Source organism: Ctenopharyngodon idella, chromosome 3 (assembly GCF_019924925.1).
Source record: "Ctenopharyngodon idella isolate HZGC_01 chromosome 3, HZGC01, whole genome shotgun sequence".
Taxonomy (NCBI): domain Eukaryota; kingdom Metazoa; phylum Chordata; class Actinopteri; order Cypriniformes; family Xenocyprididae; genus Ctenopharyngodon; species Ctenopharyngodon idella.
In genome coordinates, this window is record NC_067222.1 from 37,491,241 (window position 1) to 37,518,788 (window position 27,548).

Here is a 27,548-nt window from a genome sequence, read left to right on the forward strand (position 1 = left end):
AGGCCAAAAAGTTCTATCTTGGTCTCATCAGACCAGAGAATCTTATTTCTCACCATCTTGGAGTCCTTCAGGTGTTTTTTAGCAAACTCCATGCGGGCTTTCATGTGTCTTGCACTGAGGAGAGGCTTCCGTCTGGCCACTCTGCCATAAAGCCCCGACTGGTGGAGGGCTGCAGTGATGGTTGACTTTCTACAACTTTCTCCCATCTCCCGACTGCATCTCTGGAACTCAGCCACAGTGATCTTTGGGTTCTTCTTTACCTCTCTCACCAAGGCTCTTCTCCCCCGATAGCTCAGTTTGGCCGGACGGCCAGCTCTAGGAAATGTTCTTGTCATCCCAAACGTCTTCCATTTAAGGATTATGGAGGCCACTGTGCTCTTAGGAACCTTAAGTGCAGCAGAAATTTTTTTGTAACCTTGGCCAGATCTGTGCCTTGCCACAGTTCTGTCTCTGAGCTCTTCAGGCAGTTCCTTTGACCTCATGATTCTCCTTTGCTCTGACATGCACTGTGAGCTGTAAGGTCTTATATAGACAGGTGTGTGGCTTTCCTAATCAAGTCCAATCAGTATAATCAAACACAGCTGGACTCAAATGAAGGTGTAGAACCATCTCAAGGATGATCAGAAGAAATGGACAGCGCCTGAGTTAAATATATGAGTGTCACAGCAAAGGGTCTGAATACTTAGGACCATGTGATATTTCAGTTTTTCTTTTTTAATAAATCTGCAAAAATGTCAACAATTCTGTGTTTTTCTGTCAATATGGGGTGCTGTGTGTACATTAATGAGGAAAAAAAATGAACTTAAATGATTTTAGCAAATGGCTGCAATATAACAAAGAGTGAACAATTTAAGGGGGTCTGAATACTTTCCGTACCCACTGTATATATATATATATATATATATATATATATATATATATATATATATAAATTAGCCCTATAAATCAATTAAACAATTTAACTATCTGACATTATGATATCAAACTAATAGTAAAATATCCCTTTTATTGCACAAGGCTCTGTTTTTGGAATTAGCATTAAGTTTTATAATAATTTTGGAACTTTAAATGAATGCAAAACTGTAAATCCATTAAACTACAACACCGTTTGGCCTAAAGGTATCAAGCCAACTGCAAATTACTCAGAATATTATTCCCTATAAGGCACAAGGCTTGTTTTTTTAGATGATCAATTTGGTATTTTTTTTAGATTATCAATTTGGTATTTTAGACGATCAGTGGTGCCTTATAGGGAATAATATTCTGAGTAATTTACAGTTGGTTTGATAACGCCGAGTCAACAGACTTTCCTTAAAAGGGGCTTTGGTCTTATCCCTCAAACAGCCCTTTAAATGGGTGTCAGAAAGTGAGGCCTGGCCAAAAGGTCACACTTCAGTCACTTTATCGTCACCCCGATGGAGTAAAACGCAAACTGTTCCTCACAAAGATAACTGTACAAATACACAAGATTTAGAATTAGACTGTGCTTTATTAGTAGTTTAGTTCTATACAAAAATGTAAAGCTTACCATAACAAAACGCCTGGCAGAGCAGTGTAAGGACGATCTGACTCAGAAGAACTGTGGAAAACATTGTGTCCGTCATGTACAAAACACAATGATCTTCTCATGCGTGTCAGTCTTACGAGATAAAATGTTAAAATATCAAAAACCTATTTCTTTCAAAAAATAGCCTGTGTTACGCTTTCATATCTTGGTGTTATGTAGTTCACGCTGTATTTGATCTGTTTTTAATGTGTCAAAAAGCTTTCACAAAATGGTCGTGCATCTTTGGATGACATTACATCATGTCTTTTTACATTTGTGCTACACACTAGTCAACCAAAAACCTACATTTCATTACACTGCAGATATGCAATAATTTATGTGTCATATTAAAAGTATTTGTTTTTAGATTCAGCCTCTTTGTTCAAAAGTCTGATTTTTGAATTTTGGTAATTGACCATCAAGATGAAACATTTTTTTGTTTATTTGATGTTTTTAACACATTTCAATAAAGAAGAACTAAATGTGTTCATGTCTGTTTATTTCTATTTACATGGACATATTCACTGACCATTAGGTTGTAGTATATTTATATTACTTGTAAGTCTTTTTTTATTATTTGTGTCAATATTTTAGTTATTTCATTTAGTAATTATTACTACAGCACTGAATCTCACATCACTATAATGAAATGAGACTTATGCTAGCATATTCTCAATTAAATCTCTGCCTGAGAGAAAGAATGAAGATGAAGCCTTTCGCTTTCACTTTTTGAAGAAAAAAAAATATGTAGGTACAATTGGTTATTTTGGTATGTATGTCCAACACTTTTTCTTTCTTTCTTTCATTTTCTGGAGTTTTGATGCGGCTGATATCTCAGGGTTTCTGGTTAAAATGTAATCATCAATGGCAGATGATAATAAAAGCAAAATATTGTATCATAGCTCACAAGTGAGCCTGGGGGCATTTATGGCATATTTAAAGTGTCACCCACACCTACATTTGGTATGTACTTTATTTATTTATTTATTTTATTTTATTTTTTATTTTTTTTTTCCCACTATTGATTTATTATTTATTTTTACAATTCATCTATATGTGAATATCTGTGAATATATTTCATATCATCTATATATCATATGTCATCTTCCTTACTGTTTCATCTTCTCCTTTAATCTTATAGCTCAGATGTATTTCCAAACTGTCTACAAAATGTCCTGTAGAATAACTTGTGTACTTGTCATCCCAAGTTACATTAAAATTTCCATTTTCAGTCTTCTGCACTGATAAAACTGGAGTTTTCGGTTTGACTGAAGAAAATGAAAATCACATTTGTAAATGTGTCAGACAGCTGGATGAAACGTTTTTTTCATTTTACATTTTTATTTCACATATTTTATTTCATTGTTATTTATTACATTTTATTTTTATTTTAACTGAAAAAACATGTAAATTTCACTTAATCTTAAACATATAGACAACAATTATACTCACTGAAGTCTATTGTCATGAATTCTTTATTTAATAAAACGTTTGTTCCTTCCAGAAGTGTAGTAGTGAATATCTCTGTTATAACAAACCCTTGGACTTCAATTTTACATTCACAACTGGGACTGTGATGACTTCTCTCAAAGATGCATGTATATTCTTTTAACCTGCAATATAAGAGTTAATCATGTCAGTTGATTGCTAAATGAACAGTAATTACATTTTGTTATAGTTACAGATGAACTGAACAAACACTTACACATCTGCTTCATTACGTGTGATATTGAGTTTGTATCCAGAGCAACTTATGAGGCCGTCAGACTCAAAATTGCACTTCATTTCTGTCTCATAGTCATTGAAACACTTCAAGTCCTTCTCTGTGGGTTCTAGAGACATTTTAGAGATGGGAATGAAAGACAGGGTGAAATCACTATCACAAATGACCAAAGTAGAAGTTGTTTTCACCGTTGTTTTCAGAAGTTGTGCCAAAGTGATTTTTGAGGAAAGATATTATGTATAAGAGCTATACATTTTACACAATTGTGAAAGTGACAAACAAACACACACATTTGTATGGATATCTTTGAGGACATTCATTGATATAATGCAAGCCCAAGCCCCTTAACGGCAGTAAAGTTAGTTTAAATGGATAGTTTACCCAAAAATGAAAATTATCCCATGATTTACTCACCCTCAAGCCATCCTAGGTGTATATGACTATTTTCTTTCAGATGAACACAATTAGAGATATATTTAAAAATATCCTTAGTCCTCCAAGGTTTATAATGGTTGTGAATGGGGGGCTGCGTTTTGAAGTAAAAAATAACGCATCCATCCATAAAAAAAGTAATCCATACGACTCCAGTGGGTTAATAAAGGCCTTCTGAAGCGAAGCAATGCGTTTTTGTAAGAAAAATATCCATATTTAAAACTTTATAAATTCAAATCTTCCCGGTCTACTGACATTTGTTAAGACATCTGCTTTAAACCTTACAATGCTCATGATAACTTTCATTAACTCTACAACAAGTAAATCCACTCCAGCTAGTTAAACTTTGACAGCGATGCCATAGAAATATTCAGAGCTACTGCAAAAAAACGTAAATAGATACCGTAAAGATGGCGCCACACTTGTTTCTCTGGCGCATAAGGTCTTATAGTCTTATTTTACATATATATATATAAATTAGCCCTATAAATCAATTAAACAATTTAACTATCTGACATTATGATATCAAACTAATAGTAAAATATCCCTTTTATTGCACAAGGCTCTGTTTTTGGAATTAGCATTATGTTTTATAATAATTCTGGAACTTTAAATGACTGTAAAACTGTAAATCCATTAAACTACAACACCGTTTGGCCTAAAGGTATCAAGCCAACTGCAAATTACTCAGAATATTATTCCCTATAAGGCACAAGGCTTGTTTTTTTAGATTATCAATTTGGTATTTTTATAAGGCTTGTTTTTCAGCTTATTAATCAGGTATTTTTAATATATATATATATATATATACACATATATGTATTATATATATATATATATATATATTAATGTATATTAATATTAATAATCTAAAAAAACAAGCCTTGTGCCTTATAGGGAATAATATTCTGAGTAATTTACAGTTGGTTTGATAACGCCGAGTCAACAGACTTTCCTTAAAAGGGGCTTTGGTCTTATCCCTCAAACAGCCCTTTAAATGTGCATCAGAAAGTGAGGCCTGGCCAAAAGGTCACACTTCAGTCATTTTGTCGTTCCCCCGATTTAGTAAAATGCAAACTGTTCCTCACAAAGATAACTGTACAAATACAAAAGATTTAGAATTAGACTGTGCTTTATTAGTAGTTTAGTTCTATACAAAAATGTAAAGCTTACCATAACAAAACGCCTGGCAGAGCAGTGTAAGGACGATCTGACTCAGAAGAACTGTGGAAAACATTGTGTCCGTCATGTACAAAACACAATGATCTTCTCATGCGTGTCAGTCTTACGAGATAAAATGTTAAAATATCAAAAACCTATTTCTTTCAAAAAATAGCCTGTGTTACGCTTTCATATCTTGGTGTTATGTAGTTCACGTTGTATTTGATCTGTTTTTAATGTGTCAAAAAGCTTTCACAAAATGGTCGTGCATCTTTGGATGACATTACATCATGTCTTTTTACATTTGTGCTACACACTAGTCAACCAAAAACCTACATTTCATTACATTGCAGATATGCAATAATTTATGTGTCATATTAAAAGTACAGGTGCTGGTCATATAATTAGAATATCATCAAAAAGTTGATTTATTTCACTAATTCCATTCAAAAAGTGAAACTTGTATATTATATTCATTCATTACACACAGACTGATATATTTCAAATGTTTATTTCTTTTAATTTTGATGATTATAACTGACAACTAAGGAAAATCCCAAATTCAGTATCTCAGAAAATTAGAATATTGTGAAAAGGTTCAATATTGAAGACACCTGGTGCCACACTATAATCAGCTAATTAACTCAAAACACCTGCAAAGGTCTTTAAATGGTGTCTCAGTCTAGTTCTGTAGGCTACACAATCATGGGGAAGACTGCTGACTTGACAGTTGTCCAAAAGACGACCATTGTCACCTTGCACAAGGAGGGCAAGACACAAAAGGTCATTGCAAAAGAGGCTGGCTGTTCACAGAGCTCTGTGTCCAAGCACATTAATAGAGAGGCGAAGGGAAGGAAAAGATGTGGTAGAAAAAAAGTGTACAAGCAATAGGGATAACCGCACCCTGGAGAGGATTGTGAAACAAAACCCATTCAAAAATGTGGGGGAGATTCACAAAGAGTGGACTGCAGCTGGAGTCAGTGCTTCAAGAACCACTACGCACAGACATATGCAAGACATGGGTTTCAGCTGTCGCATTCCTTGTGTCAAGCCACTCTTGAACAACAGACAGCATCAGAAGCGTCTCGCCTGGGCTAAAGACAAAAAGGACTGGACTGCTGCTGAGTGGTCCAAAATTATGTTCTCTGATGAAAGTAAATTTTGCATTTCCTTTGGAAATCAGGGTCCCAGAGTCTGGAGGAAGAGAGGAGAGGCACACAATCGACGTTGCTTGAGGCCCAGTGTGAAGTTTCCACAGTCAGTGATAGTTTGGGGTGCCATGTCATCTGCTGGTGTTGGTCCACTGTGTTTTCTGAGGTCCAAGGTCAACGCAGCCGTATACCAGGAAGTTTTAGAGAACTTCATGCTTCCTGCTGCTGACCAACTTTATGGAGATGCAGATTTCATTTTCCAACAGGACTTGGCACCTGCACAGAGTGCCAAAGCTACCAGTACCTGTTTTAAGGACCATGGTATCCCTGTTCTTAATTGGCCAGCAAACTCGCCTGACCTTAACCTCATAGAAAATCTATGGGGTATTGTGAAGAGGAAGATGGGATATGCCAGACCCAACAATGCAGAAGAGCTGAAGGCCACTATCAGAGCAACCTGGGCTCTTATAACACCTGAGCAGTGCCACAGACGGATCGACTCCATGCCATGCCGCATTGCTGCAGTAATTCAGGCAAAAGGAGCCCCAACTAAGTATTGAGTGCTGTACATGCTCATACTTTTCATGTTCATACTTTTCAGTTGGCCAAGATTTCTAAAAATCCTTTCTTTGTATTGGTCTTAAGTAATATTCTAATTTTCTGAGATACTGAATTTGGGATTTTCCTTAGTTGTCAGTTATAATCATCAAAATTAAAAGAAATAAACATTTGAAATATATCAGTCTGTGTGTAATGAATGAATATAATATACAAGTTTCACTTTTTGAATGGAATTAGTGAAATAAATCAACTTTTTGATGATATTCTAATTATATGACCAGCACCTGTATTTGTTTTTAGATTCAGCCTCTTTGTGCAAAAGTCTGATTTTTGAATTTTGGTAATTGACCATCAAGATGAAACATTTTTTTGTTTATTTGATGTTTTTAACACATTTCAATAAAGAAGAACTAAATGTGTTCATGTCTGTTTATTTCTATTTACATGGACATATTCACTGACCATTAGGTTGTAGTATATTTATATTACTTGTAAGTCTTTTTTTATTATTTGTGTCAATATTTTAGTTATTTCATTTAGTAATTATTACTACAGCACTGAATCTCACATCACTATAATGAAATGAGACTTATGCTAGCATATTCTCAATTAAATCTCTGCCTGAGAGAAAGAATGAAGATGAAGCCTTTCGCTTTCACTTTTTGAAGAAAAAAAAATGTAGGTACAATTGGTTATTTTGGTATGTATGTCCAACATTTTTTCTTTCTTTCATTTTCTGGAGTTTTGATGCAGCTGATATCTCAGGGTTTCTGGTTAAAATGTAATCATCAATGGCAGATGATAATAAAAGCAAAATATTGTATCATAGCTCACAAGTGAGCCTGGGGGCATTTATGGCATATTTAAAGTGTCACCCACACCTACATTTGGTATGTACTTTATTTATTTATTTATTTTATTTTATTTATTTTATTTTTTTTTCCCACTATTGATTTATTATTTATTTTTACAATTCATCTATATGTGAATATCTTTGAATATATTTCATATCATCTATATATCATATGTCATCTTCCTTACTGTTTCATCTCCTCCTTTAATCCTATAGCTCAGATGTATTTCCAAACTGTCTACAAAATGTCCTGTAGAATAACTTGTGTACTTGTCATCCCAAGTTACATTAAAATTTCCATTTTCAGTCTTCTGCACTGATAAAACTGGAGTTTTCGGTTTGACTGAAGAAAATGAAAATCACATTTGTAAATGTGTCAGACAGCTGGATGAAACGTTTTTTTCATTTTACATTTTTATTTCACATATTTTATTTCATTGTTGTTTATTACATTTTATTTTTATTTTAACTGAAAAAACATGTAAATTTCACTTAATCTTAAACATATAGACAACAATTATACTCACTGAAGTCTATTGTCATGAATTCTTTATTTAATAAAACGTTTGTTCCTTCCAGAAGTGTAGTAGTGAATATCTCTGTTATAACAAACCCTTGGACTTCAATTTTACATTCACAACTGGGACTGTGATGACTTCTCTCAAAGATGCATGTATATTCTTTTAACCTGCAATATAAGAGTTAATCATGTCAGTTGATTGCTAAATGAACAGTAATTACATTTTGTTATAGTTACAGATGAACTGAACAAACACTTACACATCTGCTTCATTACGTGTGATATTGAGTTTGTATCCAAAGCAACTTATGAGACCGTCAGACTCAAAACTGCACTTCATTTCTGTCTCATAGTCATTGAAACACTTCAAGTCCTTCTCTGTGGGTTCTAGAGACATTTTAGAGATGGGAATGAAAGACAGGGTGAAATCACTATCACAAATGACCAATGTAGAAGTTGTTTTCACCGTTGTTTTCAGAAGTTGTGCCAAAGTGATTTTTGAGGAAAGATATTATGTATAAGAGCTATACATTTTACACAATTGTGAAAGTGACAAACAAACACACACATTTGTATGGATATCTTTGAGGACATTCATTGATATAATGCAAGCCCAAGCCCCTTAACGGCAGTAAAGTTAGTTTAAATGGATAGTTTACCCAAAAATGAAAATTATCCCATGATTTACTCACCCTCCAGCCATCCTAGGTGTATATGACTATTTTCTTTCAGATGAACACAATTAGAGATATATTTAAAAATATCCTTAGTCCTCCAAGGTTTATAATGGTTGTGAATGGGGGGCTGCGTTTTGAAGTAAAAAATAACGCATCCATCCATAAAAAAAGTAATCCATTCGACTCCAGTGGGTTAATAAAGGCCTTCTGAAGCGAAGCAATGCGTTTTTGTAAGAAAAATATCCATATTTAAAACTTTATAAATTCAAATCTTCCCGGTCTACTGACATTTGTTAAGACATCTGCTTTAAACCTTACAATGCTCATGATAACTTTCATTAACTCTACAACAAGTAAATCCACTCCAGCTAGTTAAACTTTGACAGCGATGCCATAGAAATATTCAGAGCTACTGCAAAAAAACATAAATAGATACCGTAAAGATGGCGCCACACTTGTTTCTCTGGCGCATAAGGTCTTATAGTCTTATTTTACATGTATATATATATATATATATATATATATAAATTAGCCCTATAAATCAATTAAACAATTTAACTATCTGACATTATGATATCAAACTAATAGTAAAATATCCCTTTTATTGCACAAGGCTCTGTTTTTGGAATTAGCATTAAGTTTTATAATAATTCTGGAACTTTAAATGACTGTAAAACTGTAAATCCATTAAACTACAACACCGTTTGGCCTAAAGGTATCAAGCCAACTGCAAATTACTCAGAATATTATTCCCTATAAGGCACAAGGCTTGTTTTTTTAGATTATCAATTTGGTATTTTTATAAGGCTTGTTTTTCAGCTTATTAATCAGGTATTTTTAATATATATATATATATATATATATATATATATATATACACACATATATGTATTATATATATATATATATATATATATATATATATATAATATATATATATATATATTAATGTATATTAATATTAATAATCTAAAAAAACAAGCCTTGTGCCTTATAGGGAATAATATTCTGAGTAATTTACAGTTGGTTTGATAACGCCAAGTCAACAGACTTTCCTTAAAAGGGACTTTGGTCTTATCCCTCTAACAGCCCTTTAAATGGGCGTCAGAAAGTGAGGCCTGGCCAAAAGGTCACACTTCAGTCATTTTGTCGTTCCCCCGATTTAGTAAAATGCAAACTGTTCCTCACAAAGATAACTGTACAAATACACAAGATTTAGAATTAGACTGTGCTTTATTAGTAGTTTAGTTCTATACAAAAATGTAAAGCTTACCATAACAAAACGCCTGGCAGAGCAGTGTAAGGACGATCTGACTCAGAAGAACTGTGGAAAACATTGTGTCCGTCATGTACAAAACACAATGATCTTCTCATGCGTGTCAGTCTTACGAGATAAAATGTTAAAATATCAAAAACCTATTTCTTTCAAAAAATAGCCTGTGTTACGCTTTCATATCTTCTGTATCTATCTGACAGTCTGACAGTTTCCTAGTTGCAAAGTAAACTCAGAAAACCCTACACATGATAATCTACAATAGCCTATAGGTTAACTTCTTAGAATTTGGGGACATGGCGGACTGAGCTTTACTGAAAATGGAGTAGTTTCGCTTTTCCTCTGGTGACTCACTAGACTGTCGTTTCTTTTTGGTGCTCCGCCCGCTTTTATTTTGTAGGGTATATTCAAGCGTGCCGCACAACTCCTGAAAAGTGAAATCTCAATCACCCCCAAGTGGTTGGTCCCAAACCCCGCCCTCTGCATGTATAGACGTGTGACAAACTAAGCAATTAAATTACTCTTCAAATAATTTTTTCCAAAGATGGTTTCTGTCATTTTATGTAGTTTTGGGCTACTGTACCTTAAATATTTTTATTTATTGGTTTACAGAGAAGTAAAATAGGCATTATTCATTAAATTATTTATATCATTGTAGTAGCCTATTGGATGAGTGACCACCAGACTCTCTCTCTCTCTCTCTCTCTCTCTCTCACACACACACACACACACACACAGAATCCATTCCTTTATATAGGCTACCTAAAATGGTGTTTAATCATTATCAACATATTTTTTAATAAAAATAACTCTATAAATGAGTTCCAGATGACACTCCCCAGATAGCACCTTTGTACCGGCCCAAATCCAGCCCACATCTGCAACGAGTGGTATGATGATCTGGCGTGGAATGATGGCACTTGGGCGGACCGCTCCTGTTTACCAGATCTGAGCCAAAGGCAGGCCATAGCAATGCCACATGTCAGCCAAGAGCAAAGAAATAAACCAGAACTGGACCTTATCTGAGCCACAAAATCTTTATATATTATTTATAGAATCATCTTAGCATTAACAAAGCCTGTTAACAAGCAGAATCACTGAAGGAAAGAAGAGAACAGAAAAATGAGACAAACAGAAACACAAGAGCTACAACTGACTTCAGCCACAGGATTGTACGGAGCCCCGCACATGACATGCAAGAAAAAAAATTAAATCGTGCGCACGATTTACTATTTCATTCCCTCGATTTATAAATCATGTGCATGATTTATAAATCGAGGGAATGAAATAGTAAATCGAATTAATAAATTGTGTGCATGATTTAGCCTTCTATTTTTTTCCTGCATGTCATGTCCGGGGCTCCGTATTGGATGAAATCAACTGAAGATAAAAGAAGACATTAAGGGCCTCATTTATAAAGCGTGCGTACGCACAGATTTGATCTTAGAGTGTGCGTACGCTTAAATCCACACCAACGCTCATATTTATAAAAATGGTCTTCTTGCAGCTCGCCATTCTAAATGAAAGGATTTGGACGATGACTGGTGATCTTTTATATGTAAATGACATTAATTAGGTGTTGTTTACAACACAGAGAACTGAAACCATTCTGCTGTGTGCATGGTCAAAGATCATTTGCGATTTATAGATTTCACATCTGAAAGAGAAGCGTACGCACGTTTTCTGTGTGTACGTTCTTTCTATGAATGACACATACGGACATCTGAAAAATTTAGGACGGTTTCTGCGCAACATTTTATAAATGAGGCCCCAGTTCTCTCCAGATCTTAGCAGAGGAGGATTAAACAACTCCACAAACAGCATTACAGCTTCACATATTACTAACCAGACTGACTTTATTTCTGTCATTCATTTACAGAAGTACTTATTGAGAATTAACAGAAAATTAACACTCATGTTTGTTACATTTGAAGTCACCGTAATGGTGATTGGTGTTTCCATTAGTTGGGCAATTAACTCTTATGTTTCTCTTACAATATATTACTGATACAATAATCATTGCAAAATAGCATAAATTACTGATGTCATTTGAAATGTAATTGTGTTTTGCTCTTAATACATTTAAACTGAACATTTAAACTATACATCACACTGTATTGCAGAAATCAGTTAGAAGATTGAAGAAAAAACTTGGGACACACTAGACCAGGAATGTCCAGACTCGGTCCTGGAGGGCCACTGTCCTGCAGAGTTTTGCTCCAACCAGCTCCAAAACACCTGCCTGTAAGTTTCTAGTATGCCTAATTAGACCTTGATTAGCTGGTTCAGGTGTGTTTGATTGGGGTTGGAGCTAAACTCTGCAGGATAGATTTCACAGTGACACAAGACCTCGCAGAGACTCGCAATAAAAATGAGAAGAAAAACAAATGGAAGACAATCGACGTTTCAGCAGGCTCTCCTGGCACACTTTCTGCTTTACAGTGAAAAACACAATAGAAAAAAAAGCAGTTAAATAATCGTAATGACACCACACAACAGAGGATTTTTTGGACAAAAAAAACGTTTGCGACAATTTCCGAATCGGGCCACCAAAGAGGCACCAGATCTCTCCAGATATCAGCAGAGGAGGATTAAACTCTCTTTTGAAAATCATTTAGTGCAGAGGTGTCCAAACTCGGTCCTGGAGGGCCACTGTCCCGCAGTTTAGCTCCAACCCCAATCAAACACACCTGAACCAGCTAATCAAGGTCTAATTAGGCATACTAGAAACTTTGGGACAGAAATAAGAAACAAGATTTCAAACAGAAACAATATTATTTTTTGTTACCCCATTGGCAGATAATTTTGCTTTTTTTAGGCAAAAACTCATCTCATTTGGATTTTTTTCCCAGAGAACAAGAAAAAAATCTTATGTCATTTTACTTATCTAGTAAAAGCATTTGGATTTCACAATTTTTATATATTTAGACTGGAAACAAGACAAAAATACTGTAAAAAGCATTTTTTGCAGTGTAATACATTTACATTTCTTGTTACTGCAACATGAGATCATGTTATATTGCAGAAATCCATTAGAATATTTAATAATACACTAACTAACTAACTAACTAACAAAACAAACAAACAAACTCCAAGGTAACACACAAAGACATCAAGAATCAGCACATGAATCTTAACAATGGTGACAATCAAAAGTGTCATGCCACAGTGCATGCTGGGAACAATAGTACAAAACTCCCAGCATGCATCACAGCAAGAATAAATTATGCAGCTGAATTGTCCTGTTATTTTCTTTAATTCTAACTATTTGCTTTTATTTCTTGCTGTGGTTTTTGTTCTGTCTTTTATTAGCTTTTTGTGATGTCCAGAGTTGATCTGACTGTCTGAATATTTTGTTGTCACCATTGTTGAGATTCATACGCTGATTGCTCATATCTGTGTTTGTCATTGTAGTTTATTATTTTCTGCTCATGTTTTTATTTTCAATTTTCTAGCTAATTTCTGTGATACAGTGTGATCTTGTGTTTTAGTAAAACAGGGTTTGTAATTTAAATGTATTAAGAGCAAAACACAATGATTCAATTTCAAATGACATCATTAATTCAAGCTATTTTGCAATGACTATTAAAACTGTAAAATATTGTAAGAAACATATTATAAGAGTTAAGAGCCCAACTAATGGAAACACCAATCACCATTATGGTGACTACAAATGAAAGAAATGAAGTCAGTCTGGTTAGTAAAATATGAAGCTGTTTGTGGAGTTGTTTATTCCTCCTCTGTTGAGATCTGGAGAGATCTGGGGCTTCGTTTATAAAATGATTCGAAGCTTGTTGCAAAGGATTTTTTTTGGTCCAAAAAATAGCAAAGGAAAATGTGGTCAGGTGATGTTGACAACTTGATAATGAAGAGGTTGTCATCATCTAGTGGTCTAATCTTACACAGAGTGTTTTTTTTTTTTTTGATCATGTAGATGTAATGCAGTTCATTTCAACTTAATAATAGTCTGTTATAGAATACATTGCGGCATGAAGCATGTCACCATTGTTGAGATTTATTTCTACGTAAGAGGGTCTATGGTTGGAAAGATGCTTGAGCAGCCCTGCGGCGGTCAACCTGAAGCTTTCATCTGCACGCCCACTGAAACTAAGCAGGGTTGAGCCCGGTCTCTATCTGGTTGGGAAACCTCCTGGGAGACTGGGTAGCTGCAAGAAGAGGTGTTAGTGAGGTCAGCAGGTCTGATCAACCTGTGGCCTGAGTGGGTCCTAACGCCCCAGTACAGTCGCAATAAGCTGTACTGTATAAAGGTTATAACCCTGTTGTAAAATAGTCAGTACAGCACATTACATACCGCCCAACGCCCCAGTACAGTTGCCATAACTGTACTGAATAAAGGGTTAAAATAAACCCCAGAAAATAAGGGGTGTAACCCTGGGGCAAAAGTAATCCCTATATTACATCACATACCATGCAGGTAGTTAGTTAGTTTCACATCACAAATTATATAGTACTTTAATTAGTTCTTACAACTTACATGGAAGCACTCTATTTTTTTCATTACTATCATTACAAAGTCTCATATGCTCATCAAGCCTGCATTTATTTGATCAAATAACAGAAAAACAGTAATATTATGAAATATTATTACAATTTAAAATAATGGTTTTCTATTTTAGTATACTTTAAAATATTATTTACAAACAAAACTGACAGTTTAAACTGTTTCAAATTCAACCATCATTCAAATCTCACAATGGAACAAAACCGACCATCATTGAACTCTCGTAATGAAAAAAAAACAACCATCATTGAAATCTTGTGACAAAACGTAACCAACCATCATTGAAATCTCATAATGGAGCAAAGCTGATCATCATTGAAATCTCGTAACAGAAAAAAAAAAACTTTCATTGAAATCTTGTAACCAAATAAAATCGACCATCTTGGAAATGTCATAATGGAACAAAACAGGCCGTCACTGAAATGTTGTAAAGGAACATAACCAACCGTTATCATTGAAATCTTCTAAAGAAACAAAATCGACCAGCTTTGAGATCTGGCAAAGGAACAAAACTAACCATCATTGAGATCTCGTGAAGGAACGAAACTGACAGCTATTGAGATCTCCTACAGGAACAAAACTGACCATCATTGAAATCTCGTAATGAAACAAAATCAAATCTCTTTGCAATCTCGTGAAGGCACAAAGAAACAAAACCAACTGTCATTGAAATCTCATAATGGAGCAAAGCTGATCATCATTGAAATCTCATAACGGGGGGGAAAAAAACTGTCATCGAAATGTTGTAACCAAATAAAACCGACACTGAAAACCAACTGTCATTAAAATCTTGTAATGAAACAGAACCGACCATCATTGAAATGTCATAATGGAACAAAACAGGGCGTCACTGAAATCTTGTAAAGCAACATAACCAACCGTCATTGAAATCTTATAAAGGAACAAAACTGACTGTCACTGAGATCTCGTAACAAAGCAAAACTGACTGTCTTTGAAATCTCGTAACAGAAGAAAACGTCTCGGGTTATGACTGTAACCCTGGTTCCCTGAGAAAAGGGAACTCGCACTGCGTCCTAGAACGCAACTGGGGAACGCCCTTGCGTGGTTGGTGTCTGAAACAATCTGTCCAATCTCGACAATCCTATTGGCCGGCGACAGCCTATGACGTAATTCAGGTGTAACCAGGAAGTATAAAAGGGGCACCTGGGACTGACAGCAGGCAGAATGGAGGCATGGCAACGAGACGCAGTGTCTCGTTCCCTGTTCTCAGGGAACCAGGGTTACAGTCGTAACCCGAGACGCTCCCTTTCGAAAGGGAACTCGCACTGCGTCCTAGAACACAACTGGGGAACGAAATACCCACGCCGCCATGCCGAGAGGAGTGCATGCCATATGGCTGAGAAAAAGGGGCTAGAAAAGCCAAGCACTCAACTCCTTCTGGTCACACCAGGCTGTCAGTGACAAAACTCCCTACGGCCAAAGCCGAGCTGAAGCCTCAAAGGAGGGAGCCCTCTGAGAAGAGGGCATGACTCACCAAGGCCACTCAAGGCATGGAACCAGCATCTAGCAAAAGAGGTTCCTTAAAGGGAGTCAGGCCAGAAAGCTCTGGCCAGTCACATTTCAGGGGGACAAGAGTCAACCCCTGGAGCCACCAGGGAGGCCGAAGAAGCCCAAAAAGAGGCCTAGTCCGCCAGCAACCTGTCTGTTCATAGACAGAGTCCCTTACTTAAAACCCAAGAAGGGCAGCCAAATGAGACGGACTGCAGAGAGGCAGAACCTTTCCACCCTGGGGCAAAGAACCAACCAGAACCTACCACAGAGGCAGCCTGAAAAGGCCGGCCGAAGTTAGGAGGGCCTGCTACTCACATTGATTGCCCATTGCAGAGGGTGGGCCCCGGCCGGAGACAACTCTAACATAGAGGAGGCATACAAGGATCACCAGCCGCAGTATAAGGGCTGGAGAGGCCTTTTCTCACAGAAAAAGGCCTACTCTAGCCACTGCAGGCCAGGAGGCGGAAAGCAACAGCAAAACCTGCCTCTGTCAGACAGACATATTCCTAAATACACCTAGGCCAGAAATAAGGGCTGCCCAATGGTACGGCCCGACACACCTAGCATGACTTTGAAAGGTAACAAGAACAAAAAACCCAACCTAGCGACTCTTATGGCAAGAGGAGGCAGGTATGTTCGAACAGGTAAAACACCTGTGGCCTAAAGGGCGGCGATAATAGAAAAACGCCTGCACACTACACCGAACCCTAGACAGGGCGAAGGCAAAAGAAAACAAAGAGGCCCTCGCCTCTTTGAACTTTCCAAACACCGCCTCGACAGAAGTGCCAAAAGTTCAGAGGGCGAGACCGGGGCATTGAGGAGAAAACCCTTCTCTTTCTCCCCGATATCCACCAAGTTCACCCACATGTCTCTCCGTTGCCACCATTGCCGCCATCGATCTACCGATCACGGCAGCAGTCTGCTTAGTGCCACGGAGAGCCAGGTCTGTGATGCGGCGCAACTCAGCTACCGCCTCAGGTAAGAAACCCTGCCCCTGGTCTAAATCTTTTAGCAGATCAGGTAAGCTTGAAGCACTGCCATGGTATGCCAGCCTGACCTGCCGCCGCGTACGCTCTGCCATTCAGACGTGAGGTGGTCTTAAGGGGTCTACTAGGCAGAGCCGGAGCTTTAAGAGATGACGCCCCCCCCCTGCCGACGAGATAGTTCGCAAACGTCTTGTCAATGGGAGGCATCGCCACATATCCATGCTCACGCAACCCCTCAACATTGGCATAATTCGCATGCCCATGTCCATGGATGCGGGCTGAATACGGGTTCTTCCATGCTTTCTCGATCTCAGAATGGAGATCGGGAAGGAATGGAAGGCTCACGAGGGCTGCACAACAGTGGCCAGAAAGATAACGTTCGTCCAATCTACCACGAACAATCTCTTCCTGAACGCGCTCCCACGACAGCTTTAATCTATCTGAAGCACGCCCCATCATGTCGAGCAGCTCCTCGTACGTGGGGGCAGGATGTGCTCTTTTGGCTCCTAGCCAAGATGAAGAGCAGTCGATGGCAGAGGCTGGCGATGAAAGTGTTAGATCTGAGCCGTCTCGGTCATTGACTGCTCTTCATCTTGGCTAGGAGCCAAAAGAGCACTCTCTGCTGAACCGGAGGATGCAAGACAAATAGCATCCTCCTCCAGCAGATCACTCTCGCGAGCCGCCGAATCGCGAGAGACAGTGACACCCCTCTCAAAGCGTTCGGCGAGCTCCACCTGTGAACCCCACAACTTAAGCCGTCTCTCTGCCTCAGCACGAGCGGGGCCCGAGCCGCCAGGCACATGTGACTGTCCTTCCTCTCAAGAAGATGGACAGACGAGAGCGGAGCGTCCTCATAGGAAGACACTCACAGTGCACACAAACTGCTCCCTCGAGAACAGAGCGTGCATGCTCTTCGCCCAGACAATGAACACACAAGTCGTGTGTATCCTCCAGTGTCAAATATCTAGGACACAGATCAGCACAGCGCTTGAAACGTTTCTCAGCCATAGTAAACAATTGTCTTACCTTACCTTGAATTTTTTTTTTTTTCCTGAAGACGAAAAGAGGATGACATGTTCACCAGGTGCCCCTTTTATACTTCCGGGTTACACCTGAATTACGTCATAGGCTGTCGCCGGCCAATAGGATTGTTGTGATTGGACAGATTGTTTCAGACACCAGCCACGCGAGGGCGTTCCCCAGTTGTGTTCTAGGACGCAGTGCGAGTTCCCTTTCGAAAGGGAACCAACCATCATTGAAAACAACCATCATTGAAATCTTGTAAATGAACAAAACCGACCGTCATTGAGATCTCGCAAAGGAACAAAACTGACAGTCATTGAGATCTCGTAAAGGAATTAAACTGACTGCTATTGAGATCTCCTAAAGGAACAAAACCGACTATCATTGAAATCTCGTAACAAAACAAAACCAAACGTCTTTGAAATCTCGTAAAAGCACAAAGAAACAAAATGGACCATTATTGAGATCACGTAATGGAAAAAAACTGACACTGAAAAACAAACCGTCATTGAAATCTCGTCGTAAAACAAAACCAACAGCTGAATCGTTTTAAACTCGACTGTCATTGAAATCTCATAATGAAATAAAACTGACCATCATTGAGATCTCTTAATGGAACAGACTGTCATAGTAATCTTAGTAAAGAAAAAAAAACTACTGTCATTGAGATCTTACAAAGGAACAAAACCGACCGTCACTGAAATCTCTAAATGAAACAAAACTGACAGACATTGAGAACTCGTAAAGGAATGAAACTGACTGCTATTGAGATCTACAAAACCAACCATCATTGAAATCTCGTAACAAAAGAAAAACAAATGTCTTTGAAATATTGTAAAAGAACAAAGAAACAAAACCAACCATCATTGAGATCTCGTAACCGAACAAAACCGACCATCGTAGAAATCTCGCAACTGAACAAAACTGACCATCGTAGAAATCTCGCAACTGAACAAAACTGACCATCGTAGAAATCTCGTAACTGAACAAAACCAACAGTTTGAATTGTTTCAAACTTGACTGTCATTAAAAAAACGACTGTCATTGAAATCTCATAACCCAGCAAAAACGACCGTCATTGAAATCTCATAACCGAATAAAACCGACCATCATTGAAATCTCGTACTGGAACAAAACCAACTGTTATTAATATCTCGTAAAAGAACAAAACAATTGTCATTGAATCAAAACTGACTGTCATTGAAATCTCATAATGGAAAAAAATGGCCATTATTTAAATTGAGTTAAGGAACAAAACCGATCGTCATTGAAATCTCGTAACGAAACAAAACCAACCATCACTGAAATCTCATAATGAAATTAAAACTGACCGTCGTTGAAATCTTGTAACTGTGTGAACTGACCATCATTGATATCTCGTAATTAAACAAAACCGACAGTTTGAATTGTTTCAAATACAACCGTCATTGAAATCTCATAACAGAACTAAACCGACTATCATTGAGATCTCGTAACCGAACAAAACTGACCGTCATTGAAATCTCATAACAAAACAAAACCGTCAACCATTGAGATATTGTAAAGGAACAAAACTGATTGTCATTGAGATCTAGTAAGGACTAAAATCAACCATCATTAAATTTGGTAAAGAAACAAAACCGACCATCTTTGAAATCTCGTAAAGGAACAAAGGAGCAAAGATCCTTGTTGAGATCTCTTAAAGAAAAAAAAGTCCATCATTGAACTCCCTTAACTGGCCATAATTGAAATGTTGTAATGGAACAAAACAGGCTGCCACTGAAATCTCGTGAAGTCAGTTTCATTCTTTTACAAGATCTCAATGACTGTCAGTTTTGTTTCATTATGAGATTTCAATGACAGCGGTTTTGTTCCTTTGCAAGATCGAACAAAACCGACCATCATTGAAATCTCAAAAAGGAAAAACACAGACCATCATTGAAATTTTGAAGTGGAGCAGAACCAACCATCATCTCATAACAATACAAAACCGTCCTCTATTGAGATCTCGTAAAGGAATAAAACTGACTGTCATTGAGATCTAATAAAAGAATAAAACCAACCAACATTAAACTCTCGTAACAAAACAAAACCGACTGTCATTTAAATCTCATAATGGAACAAAACCGACCATCATTGAAATCTTGCAAAGGAACAAAACTGACCGTCACTGAAATCTCGTAATGAAACGAAACCAACCGTCGTTGAAATCTCATAATGGAGCAAAGCTGATTGTCACTGAAATCTTGTAACAGAAAAAATTGACCTGTCATTGAAATCTTGTAACCAAATAAAAGCTTCACTGAAAACCAACCGTCATTAAAATCTTGTAACGAAACAAAATCAACCATCATTGAAATGTCGTAATGAAACAAAACACAGAAAGATCACAAAGGAACATAACCAACTGTCATTGAAATGTCATAACAAAACAAAACTGACTGTCTTTGAAATCTTGTAACAGAAGAAAATCGACTGTGATTGAAAACTGACAGTCATTGAAATCTCGTAAAGGAACAAAACCGACTGTCTTTGAAATCGCATAAAAGAACAAAGGAACAAAACCAACCATCATTGAGATCTTGTAAAAGAACAAAACCGACCGCCATTTAAATCTCGTAACCAAACAAAACCGACTGAGATCTGATTACTGAACAAAACCGTTCGTCATTGAATCTCATAATGGAACAAAACCAACTGTCATTAAAATCTTTTAAAAGAACAAAACATACTTTATTGAGATCTTGTAACTGAATAAAACTGAAAGCTCATAAAGGAACAAAATTGACCATCCCTGAAATCTTGTAAGGAAATGAAACCGGCCATTATTGAAATGGTGTAATGGAACAAAACAGGCCATCACTGAAATGATCACAGTTTCAGAACCGACAGTCATTGAAATCTCATAAAGGAACAAAACTGAGTGTCATTGACATCTCGTAACAGAAGAAAACCAACCGTCACTGAAAATAACCATCACTGAAATCTTGTTAAGGAACAAAACCAACCGTCATTGAAATTTCATGACGGAATAAAACAGATGTCATTGAAATCTCGCAAAGGAACAAAACTGACTATCATTGAAATCTTGTAAAGGAACAAAACCAACCGTCTGCTATTGAGATCTCGTAAAGGAGCAAAGTGACCATCATTGAAATCTCATAGCAAAATGAAACCGTCCGTCACTGAAATGATATAATGGAACAAAACCAATCAGAAGATGAAAAAAAAAAAATTTTCTAAGCTGACACACAAAGACATCAAGAATCAGCACATGAATCTCAACAAAGGTGACAATTAAAAGAGTCATGCCGCAATGCATGCTGGGAACAGTAGTACAAAACTCCCAGCATGCATCATAGCATGAATAAATTATGCAGCTGAATTGTCCTATTATTTTCTTTAATTCTAACTATTTGCTTTTATTTTTTGCTGTGGTTTTTGTTCTGTCTTTTAGTAGCTTTTTGTGATGTCCAGAGTTGATCTGATTGTCTGAATATTTTGTTGTCACCATTGTTGAGATTCATACGCTGATTGCTCATATCTGTGTTTGTCATTGTTGTTTACTATGGAAGCCCTAAAAAGTCATGGATTATCCCCTTCCTTCTCCTCTCCTTGTTTTCTCGTGCTCATTACTTATTTTCTTAAGACCATGGATTATTATTTTTTATATCTTGATTTACATAGACTTTTAGGGCTATTTTCATAGACTTCATTTTCTCTTCATCTTGACATAAAAGTTTTTTTTACAATGATTGTTTGATTCTGAAACACACTGCACCCGGATTTTACTGTTGCTATTGTAACGAACACAACTTTCATGCACATCTGAATAAATATAAGCTAATCAATCACTGTTCAATCAATCTACACTAAACATTTTATTTGTGTAATTAACGTTTAAATTACCAACAGAGCATTCAACACCATTCAACACATTCAACACCTCAAGCACAGGCGGAGTGCCTTCAGAAGGATGCCAGATTATAACTATTCTAAAAACTTTTAGAGCTGCTTGGATTCAACCCACTTCATTTTCCTCATAAGAAACAACATTTATGGGACAGTTCATGTTAGATTTTGTTGCTGATTTGAAATGTGTTATTTAATTGTGAGTTCGCCAAGCAGTTTTTGAGATTTCCCCATTCAAATAGATAGGACTTGGTCTTGAATGCCTGAAATAGCTGCCCGGAGGCGTTGCAAATATGGCTGCCGAGTGAACTGACTTTCCTTGAAAGGGACTTTGGCTTCTGATTGGTCAGTCGCTCTTATACTAATTATCATGCAGAGAATTTTTAAATTTCGTATACATGATAAGATTTACATAATACATAGCACTGTTAATCTAAAGGGGATGGTAAGGGGGGATGGTGGCTTTACAGAGGGGATGCTTTTTGTCATTTTTGTCAACAAGGGGGATGCCATCCCCCCGCATCCCCCCTCAAATCAAGCCCTGGTTTTAGTTAGTTACTTAATGCTATAAAAATGGGGATGTGACGTCATGATTGACAGCTGTGACTGGCAGCTTCTATTAGCAAATTAGTCACTGAGGCACCAATGGACTTTTTTCGGGATTTTTCGGGAGGAGATTGAAACTTTAATTTTAACTTCTACATTTCCATAACTGTTTATTTCTCAATGATATAATGAGTTGTTTTGCAGTAAACTGTACTAAATGATTCTGCGGGGTTGTGGGCGGGGCCTTAATAGCGCGCTACTGCGCAGACTCAGGTCCTGAATCAGCACACGATGTCAGCGCCATATTGGGACATTGGTGGCTTCACTTTTCTACAGTGGAAGAGAGTGTGGGTTCGTCATCCATATTTTTTTACAGTCTATGGCTATGCGTCTCTTTTTAACGTTACTTTTGAATATTGTATGAACACTCTGAAACAAATAATTGACCGAATAGGCCTATTTATAAAACATTTGATGTCCAAATAATGTTTCAGAAAAACGTTCCATGAACTTAATAACATTTTTGTGCTAACGTTTTGGGAACATTATTAAAGCCATGATAACTCATAATGAACGTTCTAAGAACGTTTGTTCATGACTTTGAGAGAACCTTAAGAATATCCAAAGTTGAGAACGCTCCCTGTGCTGGGTATTAATAACTGGCAGCAACCATAAAGTCTTAAATAACAGAAGTGGGTTTGAAGACAATTATGGTGCAACATTGTGAATCAGAAACCATGACATTTAACTGAAAATATGCAATAAACTTTAGGCTAGCGATGTTTTTACAATATCTGTTTGACTGTTCTTGGCGTAGGCCTATAGCTTTAGGATATTGAATCTGTAACATCCGGAGAAAGCAGGGGTATTTAATAAATAAGTAAATAAATAAAAAAAAGTATACAACCATAAGGAACACGGAAAACAAAGAAAAGCAAAGGAAATACAGGTACCATCACCTTCAGCGACTGACAAAGAACAAGTGAAACAGCAGTGGCCTGCTGCATGAAGCTAGTTGAACAAACTCTGAGTTTCAGAGTAGGTTTGGAGTTGACAAATCCAGATAAATCCAAACTGGTTTAGATCAGGCTCAATGGCCTCACAAAGCTCGGTATAAACATACTCTGTCAACTCAGGTTTAATCCAGAGTTTTGCGATTAACTCTGAAGCGCGTGCACCTGAAAGCGTGACATGTGCGGCAAACAGCCAATCACACGGAACATGGAGAACGTCCATTTGATTCACTTCTCGCGAGAGAGCCGCGCAATTCACGTCTCTTCTGAAGATTAAAAGATCATTATGAAAAATATTATTTAATTAAATGCAATTACAAAGCAGGAATAAACATTGCTGCTGCAGTAAAAGTTTGAGAAGGGAACTGAAAGAAAGAAAACTATATCAATACATGTGAATCAAACAAATAGGCCTTATAATTTATATAGCTTCACAAAGAGCTCAAAAGAATACATGTAAACTTAACCTGTTTTAAAGCTTAAGTTTTAAAATAATTAACAGCAAAAGATGAGCAATTTTATTTCTAAAATGTTTTCACTATAAACTGATTTAATCTGGAGCGAGAGATGTAGGGGGTGTGGCTTTATTGCATCAGATACAGGTCACTACTCACACCTGATTGGTTGAGTTTTGGTCTGCTCTCTAAACCAGAATAAAACCTGCTCCGGAGCAGGTTAGCCTGCTAAAAACCAATCCACCTTCATGAGCCTGAAAAATCAGTCAACCGGCTTTGTGCAACAGGCCACAGGGGTAACAAGCTTAACAAGTAAACAAGACACACCTGGGGAGACTAATCAAGGGAGAACCAATGAACAGCGTCAAGAATACCCCCCAAAATAACGACTTTATTCAACAATTTCTTCTCTTCCGTATCAGTCTCCAATGTGCGTTCACAAGAGCACCACAATGTGTGCGTGTGGTGATGACGCAGGAGCTGGTGTTTTGAAATATGACCCGGAAACGCAGGGATGTATTTACAAACAGAGGAAGACGCACGCTCAACACAAAACAGTTCATGACTATGTCTGCAGATTTCGACACAAAGGATGAATTGAATTTTTTTTGCACAACCTTACTTGTGCAAAAAAATTAAAAGAGATGGAAGAGGTTGCAACAGCCACAAGCTTCTCAAAGACAGAGAGCAATGGAGAGCTGGTGGTGTAGATGCCATCAGTGCCAGTCAGTCACCAGTGTCATCAGTCACCACACTCGCGTCGTGGCGCTCTCATGAATGTGCGTCAGAGACTGATACGGAAAAGAAGAAATTGTTGAATAAAGTAGTTATTTTGTTTTTTTTGGCACACAAAAAGTATTCTTGTCGCTTCATAACATTAAGATTAAACCACTGTAGTCACATGGACTGTTTAAAATGTCTTTACTACCTTTCTGGGCACTGAAAGTGTAAATTAACTTGCTGTCAAAGAAAGCCTCACTGAGCCATGGGATTTTATCAAAAATATCTTAATTTGTGTTCTGAAGATGAACAAGATGAAGGTCTTATGGTTGTGGAATGACATGAGGGTGAGTAATTAATGACAGAATTTTCATTTTTGGGTGAACCAAAGAGTATAGAACCCAAGAGGCGAAACTCTGATGCTTTTTGGGTAACAGCTACAAGGAGGTGCTTCGGTAGCTTGGCAGCCATTTTGGGGTGGAAATGCCAACTGGACAATAGAATCCATCACATCTTACGCACCCAAAATCGGCGAATCTCACAGCCAAATCAGAAACACAATAGAAAATTTCTCAAATTCATTAAATTTTATGACACCTACAGTAAATGTTGTATTGTCTTAACCTATAGGCTATATGTTTTATATTATCAGTTGTGGAATCCAACCATTACACATCTGAGGTAATAGGGAGCCCCTAAAGGACGTGGTGGTGGAAAAAAAATTGGGTTGGGAGGAAATTTTTTTTTCCAAATCTTTTGCGTCCCCTCACAAAACTTTTGCATTCAATCGCAAAGATATTATCGATCCCTTGCTGTGAGCTCGGACAAACACTTCCTCTTTAATGTCCTGCTGGCTGGAGGTATAATGTTTCAGTCAGCTCCATACATTAATAATGCACACAAATAATGCACTGAACTTGTTGGACTCAAATATAAAGAAATGCAGTCAGTGCTTAAGTCAAGCAGTTCAGTAAAGTTGGCAATATATTCACAGATTCGAGCTTCCCGGATCAATAACTCGAGCTAAACGTTGTTAAAACACAAATGCAGCTATTTCCAATCATAGTAACCTAGACAACGAGCTACAACAACCCAATTTTCCTCAAATGTGCTTTATAATATATAAATGGTCTTTATGAGCAGGCGGTGGTGAAGTCTGAAGGGACCGTCTGAAAAGTGCAAAACCCAAAACCCTTTTGCTCTTTTTATATTAGGCCTTTTTGACCAGTATTTATCCCTGTCACCACCTGTTCATCATTGGGTTAAAAAGAGGAAAAAGAAAATTACTAGGAACACAAAACAAATTCCTAAAACATTTGTTGGTTAAAACTGAATTTTCAGACAGGTGCATCCACATCAGTAAGGGTAGGTCAATAGTCTTTTTTATTACTTCAAACACTGTGTAGTTGTTTCATGTATCTTCTACCACATGCTACAATGGCAGCACCAGTGAGTGCATTTAATTCGATTATTGTTGACCAACACAAATGATTCACGATTCAATAATTGAGCTGGGCAATATGGCCAAAACTATTGTCACAATACTTTTTTCCATATAATACGATAGCGATATTTATCACGATAATCAAATACCATTAATGGGGAAGGAAATTCTACATATTTGTTAGAACTTGAGAACAAATTCAAACAAACAGAGTAAGCTGACTTTTAATTTAGGGCCCCATGAAATCCACTTTATTTTTCCCAAAATTCTGTTTTCCATTATATTTTTCTGGATGTTTTATGATTTAATACAAATTTATCATCAAAAATGGTGTCTTACTAAATTAATTAATAAAACTTTAACAATTTAATCAATCTTTTTAAAATGTAATCAAACTGTTTCAGTTTGAGTTTCAATGTGTATTTGATGGTAGTTTTTCTCAGATGAAACAGGGAAAAGCTTGTGAAGTGACTCAAGAGCAGCTCTGGAGATGAAGTTCATGTGGATTGTCCTCATACAGTGAGGCTGCAGATGGATTAGATTAATCCATATACAGTAAAAATGTCCAGAGCTTATTTTTAGCCTTAAATTTTATTGTGAGCTCGACATGATATAATTTACTGCCCAGCCCTATTCAAAAACCATGTTTTTGCCATAATGTCTTCATTTAGGGGCCAGTGGCTCCCTACACAGCATGTAGTGTGGAGTCCAGTGAGATGTTTTTCTGTCATTATGAAGCTTAACAGTTAACATGCCGAAAGATTCTTTAAATAAAAATATAAATAACTACTTTTTTGTTGAAGTATTAAAACAGACATGACATACCTCACACATTCTGATGAACTTGGAGGGCTGCTCTTTAAAGTATTAGTTTACCCAAAAAAGAAAATTGTCATAATTTACTCTCCCTCATGTCCTTCCAAAACCATAAGACTTTTGCTAATCTTTGAAACACAAATTAAGATATTTTTAATACTCTCTCAATTTTTTGTCCATCCATTGCAAGTCTGGGAGTCCAACATTTTTGAATTTTCTGAACAGACATGATTGCTTTATATGATATGAACAGATATAATTAAGGATTTTATTTATATATAAATATTGGTATGGATTACTACAATAACTTTGCATTTGTGAAGATTAAAAATACTGATTATCTAGACTGTAAATGGATAAAAATAAATAAATAAAGACAAGAATATTAAAAATATCTTCATTTGTGTTCCATAGATGGACAAAAGTCTTAAAGGGTTTGGAAAGAGATAAGGGTTGGGTAAATGGTGACAATTTTTATTTTTGTGTGCACTATTCCTTTAAGAAAGGAAGACCAAGGAGAAGGGCTCCTCTCCACAGTTGGTTTGAGTTCTGCAATGAATAACACGGACATCAATTATTAAAAAAAAATGTCAAGAAGTCATACTGTTGTTACATAAACATTTTAAGTAACGTTAAACAGGCAGAAGGCGTAATTTGCGGGTGGGACGGGTGGGACATGTCCCCACCACTTTTTGCCAGGGTCGATATTGTCCCCACCACTTT

The 27,548-nt window shown here is 37.0% G+C and overlaps 1 protein-coding gene across 1 annotated transcript in view; it reads left to right on the forward strand.

The window, feature by feature from the left end:
• Positions 1–27,548, forward strand: part of nsmce1 (NSE1 homolog, SMC5-SMC6 complex component) — a 135,014-nt gene that overhangs the window by 93,035 nt on the left and 14,431 nt on the right. The window lies entirely within an intron of this gene.